Here is a 6,439-nt window from a genome sequence, read left to right on the forward strand (position 1 = left end):
CAGGGAATTCTCTGCGGTTTTCACTGTTCTTCCAACAATGACATCAACCATCCTCCTCAGGCTAAGAATTCCCAATACATATGCAGCAGCCTCACCATCCTGGAAGCTCAGGTAAAGACCCTGAAGTCTGACATCCACACCCTTCTAGCTGCTTCTTTCCAGTCAGGCTGTCACAAGACTCTCTGGGCAGGGCAGCCTGCTGGAGCAATTGGCTTGGGTTATTTATTTCCTTGTTGCTGTTCAAATCTTTATCTGAAAGAATTTGGATCTGCAGCAAAATCACAAGTGTCCCTGTAATCATCCAGTTTCCTCTAATGCCAGCATCATATACACCATGGACCCTTGATCAAAATGAAGAAACTGGTGTGATACTGTTAGCTGAGCCCCATTCCTTAGTGGGGGAATCCTGGGATTGATTCTTTAAGTTTGCTTGCTTCAGTTGGGCGTATGGTTGCACCTGAGTATAGTTCCAGCACAAGGCAGGGGAATTGCTGATATGAGATCAGCCTGATTCAGAAATTAAGACGCTGTCTCCAAATAAACAAACCAACCTACCAAGGGTAGGAACATAGTCAATTATATATACAATGAAAAAGACAAACATGGTGATGCATACTTGAATTCTAGCTTCAGAGCGGGAAGATCACGAATCTAAGAACAGTCTCAGTCACATAGAAACTTAAAGTTCCTGGGCCACTAGAGACCTCATCTCAAAACAAATAAGCACAAAATGAGCCAAGCAAACATCAAAAAAGAGCAGAGTTTTAAGTTTAACACAGGGATTACCCCATTCCCTCTTTCCCATTGAGCATTCCCCACACTCCAGCAGAGAGCAGTGCAATTGCATTGAACTTCTTGACCAGCACTGTGCAGTACTAATACAACAAGAACTACATAAGCAATTTCAATTTTTCTACTCTCTGTATTTAAAGGAAACAAGTCATAGGGCTTGAGAGATGGCTCTGCAGTTAGACATACTTGATGCACAATGATGAAGGCCAGACTGAGCCTCCCAGCATCCACATAAGAAGATCCAACCCCAAGAGCATCCAAAACCCACACTCAAAGTGAGGAGAGAAACATAGAAATTCCTGTGTTTTCTGGCTTCCAGTCTGACAGAATCATGAGGCCCCAGTTCACAGAGAGAACCTGCCTCAAAGGAATAGATAGAGTGATTGAGGAGAACACCATCTGTCCTCATCTGTCCCGCATCTGCAAGTATCCAAACCCACATGCACACACATGTGCATTTATACACACAAATAAACATTTAGAAATAGAAATAAGTGACATTAAGCTTAAGAACTTATTTTCTTTAACTCAATTCATCGTAGGTCTTGCTATCTCAACAGCGAATGGATAGAAAAAACAACTTTCTAAACAGCCAGAGGGGGGTATCCTGTTGAAATAACATGGTGATGCGCACTGGTAGGATTTGCTGAAGAGGGCTAGAGAGATGGCTCAAAGGCTAAGAGCAGTAACTGCTCCAGAGGTCCTGAGTTCAATTCCCAGCAATCACATGGTGGCTCACAACTATCTATACTGAGATTATCCTAAGAAAGGGGAAGAGCCATGTAATAGGTGCCTTAACCAAAAGAACTCAGAATAGCCTAAAAGTAGACAGGAAGCCAGTGTTCCTGAAACAGTGATAACAAGAACAAGATACATGAATTTACACACACACACACACACACACACACACACACACACTATAATCCTGGTTGTGAATGTAGCTCAGTTTTAGAAAATTTTCCAGGCATGCATGAAGCCCTGGATTGGATCCTCAGCACCTCAAAAACCCTAGGAGGCAGCGCACACCTGGAATCTAGCTGCAGTGGAGGAAGAAAGATTAGAAATTCACTATTGTCTTTGACTACAAGGGACTTTCAAGCCATCCTGCATTATATAATGAGACCCTGTCTCAAAACAGAAGTAGAAATACAAACAACTCCCAAATCAAAACTGAAATGATCATCCTAACTTCATTAAGAAAAGTCTAATGTTATTAAAATTTCCATGACCCATCCCTCTTCCCTCAAATGGGTGTGGGGTCAGTATCTTACTCCCACACAGATGGTGATGGGCCAGAAGTTTTAGCCCCAAACAGATCTGTGATGTTTCCCTTGGTATCTTAAAGATGGTTGATTGGTTTGTTGTAAGTTTATTTACTTATTTGGTTTGTAGGAGTGGGGACATCCTCAGAATGTACCTTCGCTTCTAGAAACCTGCTTGAACAACAAATTACCCTCTAATTCCCAGACAAGAAAGCAGTTATACTCAGGTTCCTGTTTTATACAACTCCCGCACTCTGGGAGCCTTTGTGGGAATTTTAGTGACACCTGAAAGGTGCACCTGGGGATGGAGAAGCATGGCTTTGGCTTCTTTGAACATCTCATCTCACCATGCAGCTGGCCTGGAACCCTTCTGCCGTATAATACCTGCCTCTGCCTCCCCAGTGTGAGGTCAAAAGTGTGTACCACCATACCCTGCATTCCTGAAACTTTTGGAAACATTGTGAATTAGCGTTATGTCTTTCAGATCCCCCATCCTAATATGGGCTTCTAGGAAACATTTATTAGAAAGATGTAAGTTGAATGACATCCAGGGGATATTATAAGAGCTAGATGTTCCTTCTGTTCTTGCTCCAGGGACTCCTGTTCCTACAGTTCATTCTTCTTTCTGAAGTGTGGTTTATTCACTGTAAATTGAGAGGGTTGGTCCAGGTGTTAAAGTCTCTTTTCTCTCCAGTTATGTCAGAAGCAGCAGGGTCCCCAGGCGTAGAGTCACACCTCAGGTGAAGATCTTTGCAGCTTTGGAAACCCAGGAGGCACATTAGCCATGCTCCCATGCAGTTAAGTTCTCGTATAGTCTATGTCGGTGAGTAGATGCTATCTAGTAGGTGGACTGGAGAACTGGAGAGACTCAATCCTCACACAGAACAGGTGAAAGGGTGGCTGGGAGATAAGGATGGACGTATAAGAGAGACTCCTCTTTATCCTCAAATAGTTCTGGAAGCATCCAGCAGCAGCAGAGGACGAGAAGGAGAAACTGTAGCATGAAGTTTCCACTCTCTTAAGTACCAGGTAAGCAGGGTCTTCTACAGACTCCCGTTAGAGAGACGCAATCAGCATAGTGCTCTGTGCAGTTACTGGACCATCTGGAATTACATATGGGATGCTGTGGGATTGTGTGCAGGACATTAGGACAATGGGGAGTGAATCTCTGGACATTAGGGCAACTTTGCATCCTATAGAGTTTTGGTTTCTTGGAAGGTGTATCTTCATTTAAATGGAATGATAGATTTACATAGGTGAGCTATTGAAGTCTTTTTAAGCAAAGTTAACATGAGAAATAAGACAAAAAACTGTAGAAAATAGTTTGGTACTCCTGGTATCTATAAGTAATACATCGTATTATATAACATAGAAATGGGACCAAGAAGGTGAGGGCATAGTTATATTGGTAGTGTCTGTCACTGACTTTTGTAGTTTGTAGATTAGGAGATTTTTGAACGAAATAGCTGCACATGGTATGAAGACGACCCTCAGCTGGCTCCAGACATTTGAGGTTTTGTACTAGGGGTGAGGTAGCCAAGGGCAGGAGTAACTAAACTTTGCTTCAGCTGGAGTGTTGGAGTTGGGAAGGGAGTGGTCAGTCCAGGAAGATGAGTGGCTTTTAGACTTGGACTTGTTCTTCAATGAGTGGGAAGTCACTGAGCTCTTTAACTCTGGGGAAAATATTTAGGGAAAAGTTTTAAGATGATTTTTAAGATGCTAATGTCTGTTAAAGGGTTCTTCCACTCCTTCTGAAAGCTGGAGCTTCTGGAGTCTGCAGCTCTTCTTCTTAGGCTGTCTGTCCATACTTATCATTAGCTTCATACCACCCAGGTGTTGCTGACTGTTCTTTCACTGTTCTGAACCCCTCCCACCACCACACCCCACTCCTATGTGTACAGGGACCTTAAAGCAACAGTCAGATAATATAGCAAATATACCTCAGTGGATATTGTTAGATCCTTAAAACTGAGAAGTCTTCCTCTGAACTTCCTTTTTTTATTACAAGTGTGTGTGTGTGCGTGTGCATGTGCGTGTGTGTGTGTGTGTGTGTGTGTGTGTGTGTGTAGGTCAAAGGACAACTTTCAGGAGTCTATCCTATTCTTTTTCCATTTAGTACTGGGGCGGTGTCTAACTCAGGTTAGGAAGCTTAGCAGGAAGGGATGGTACCCACTAAGCCATCTCTCTGGCTCTTTGTTTCTTCCTTCAGTGTGGACACCATCAGCCCACAGTTTCTGCAGGCACCTTTGGACCCAACTCATGTCTCAGCTGCCACCGTTTCCTGCAGTGCTAGACTCCACCCTTTCGTCGCTCAGAAAACTCTTCTTCCTCCTTCTCAGGAAGGCAAGCCAAGAGCTGAGGCAGGAGGGTAGTGAATTCAATACCTAGCTTGGACAGTCTTCAGATAATACATGCATACACACGCTGTTATGGGATTTTTGTTTATTTCTGAGCTGGAGACTTACTCTGTAGCTGAGACTGGCCTGGATCTCACTGCGATCTTTTCTTAGCCTACTGATTGCTAATATGATATGTATAAAATCATTATGTCTCATGCTTTTATCTTAAGGCACGCCTTCACGTGGCCTCCAGTTTGACAGGCACCTAAAGATGGCCTTGAACTTCTCTAATCCTCTACTTCCTAAGTTCTCGAATTACAGCCGTACACCACAATTCCTTGTTTGTCTGATGTGGGTGATTGAACAAGAGGTTCACACCCACTAGGCAGCTCTCTACCAGCTCATATGCCCAGATCCCACACTGGTACTTTTATCATTTAAACAAACAAAGAAAGAAACCTTAGCATGTTGGCAAATACTCTCAGTCCCAGCCCTCGGGAGATGGAGGCACAGGATCAGGGGTTCAAGCCCAGCTTTGAGTTCCAAAGATACTGCACACTAGCATGACCAAAGCCCAGAATATCCCCTCCAAGAGGTGGGAGCAGCTCCTCCCTCCTCTGCTGCCAGCCCCTCCTGTCATGCAGAGCTCAGGCTTGAGTAAGGAATCCTATTTAGACTCCCAGCCTACAGGAAGCCCAGTTTGCTTTGCCTTCTGGGCCCACAGATCTGAGTGTCTTGGCTTTATTGATCATGTTGCCTTCTGTTGTCTTGTTCACATTGAATTCCTGCCACAGACCCTAAGTGTTCTTCCTTGTCAGCAGTCCCCAGAGGGCACCAGGTCCTGTCACCCCCACCTCAGCAATGATTCCACGTGCCCTCGTGAGAAGGAGAGTCCTCAAGAGTTGCCCCCCCCCCGGGTGATGTTGCTGGCCTCTGCCCTGCTCTTCTGATTTGCTGTCCCTCACTGTCCCACTTACCCTGCCCTCTCGCCTGCCACAGGCACGCTCCTGCGTCAGAAACTTTGCCTCCCCTCAGTTTCTTCTCCTGTGACTCCTCTTTCTGGTTGGCTACGTCTTCTTCAGCGTCGCTCAAATTTCATCTTCTCTGTGAGATTATTAGAAAGTCCAGTTAGGTCTGGCAAACCAAGCAAAGCCTGTGTCCCTACCCTTCCGGCCCTGTCACTAACGCTCCCTCTGCATCCTCTACGCTTTTCTTGCTGTTTCCCTGCTCTGTTCACATATTCATTCATGCCGGGTAAGGGTGAATTTTCTGTAGTTTCTGTGGTTTATAAACAAACTGTTATTTTCTAGATAGCTGCAAGCTCCATGAAACTAGAGGTCTTTCACTCATTGTTAGAGTCTAGGTTCACAGACTCATACGCGCTCTGTTGAAGACAGTAAACAAATGTATGAAATGAGTGAAACTTTAGTATTATATTAGCATTTTCTATAGTAAACTATAAATCTGGTATTTTATAAATATATGATGTCAAAGTTATTGTAAGCATATTACCAGTTTTAAGGTGGATAGTTATTCTTTTTAATCATGTGTATCTGTGTGTGGTGATATGTGCATGAGAGCACAGGTGTTCAAGGAATGTTTGGGTCTTCTGCATCTCCAGGGATAATGGCTGCGAGCATCCCAACATGGGTTCTGGAACCTCTCTTGGGTTTTCTGTAAGAGCAGAGGGCACTCTTAATCAGGAGGCATTAAAGCAATCTAATATTAATGTCTTAATATTAACATGAGAGTAATATCTGTTCATTCCCCGTCAGCCCCAGTCTGGTAGTGCTTACAGTAAAACTAAAGTAAAAAACCCCAAAGCCTTGTCTTTGGCCTGTGTGGGACAGTGTGCTTAGACACAGCACTCCCATTCCTCTCGGTCCATGTTCTTAATAATGAACTTGATTAAGGCTTAGGGACCAACCTCTCTGGGTGTTAAGCAGAAGCAGCCCTAAGTCCACCCAGAGGGCAAGTGCATGGCCCTTGGAAGGCTGGTCCTTGCTTAGGGATCTCCCAAAGGCACACAATCTTATGTCTGCCTTC

Source organism: Arvicola amphibius, chromosome 4 (assembly GCF_903992535.2).
Source record: "Arvicola amphibius chromosome 4, mArvAmp1.2, whole genome shotgun sequence".
Classification (NCBI taxonomy): Eukaryota; Metazoa; Chordata; class Mammalia; order Rodentia; family Cricetidae; genus Arvicola; species Arvicola amphibius.